Raw genomic sequence first — 913 nt, forward strand, 5'->3', positions numbered from 1 at the left:
GGTACCATACAGCTTCACATGACAGGTTTCAGAAATTTTAGAATTTTTTAAAATGAAGGGGACCATGGAGGAAGCACAGGCCTGCAGAGAAGCAGAAGGTCTATTTCCATAGAATAGAGAAAGCCGAGGAACTGCAACAGGCATTTTTCCATAGAATGAGGGAGCTGGGAACAGAAAGAGGTCTATATTTACAAAATAAAGAGAAGGAAGCCCTTCATACAAAAGGAGAAGAAGAAAGCCCAAAGGGAATAGGAAAACAATAAGGAAGGAAGGTGGGGGGTTGAGGGGGGGGGGAAGAACCTCACATGTCCCTTGTGAGACTCAACCTTTGAGCCCAGGAGTTACTATAGTAACCAGTCTAAAGGAATAGTGAACAATCAGAGGGGATATCAAGACACCAGGAACTGCAGCCTTTATAAGCCATAGGGAAAAGGAACTCAGTGGGACCCTTTCCTCCTTCCCACATGGGAGTCGATTCTATGGGACACTTTCTCTCTCCACACTTGGGAGTCTACTTATTCTTCAATAAATCTCCACCTTTGCTATACCACTTTCTGTCTGTGGGTTCATTCTTCGATTCCGGGAGACAAAGAATTTGGGTTCCAGTCCAAAAATTCTGTTTCAGAGTTAAGTTCTATAATGAAATATCAGAGATGGCAAGAAGAGCTACCCCTGGGGACTGGGAAAGGTTTGTTGGTTAATTTGGATTCCACATGGAGATTCAGCTCAGAATTAGAATTGAAACTGATGGTTTGGGATCCAATTCTCGACTTGCAATGAGATCTGAACATGATGTCGAGGTCTACCTAAAAAGACTCTGGCAGTGGGAGCAACAGCAGCACAGAAACTTTAAACCAGGATGGAAACCTGCAGGAGACATGAGGTGAAGGGGCTCCATGGAGCATTAACTCAC

Source organism: Myotis lucifugus, unplaced genomic scaffold, assembly GCF_000147115.1.
Source record: "Myotis lucifugus unplaced genomic scaffold, Myoluc2.0 scaffold_1175, whole genome shotgun sequence".
Taxonomy (NCBI): domain Eukaryota; kingdom Metazoa; phylum Chordata; class Mammalia; order Chiroptera; family Vespertilionidae; genus Myotis; species Myotis lucifugus.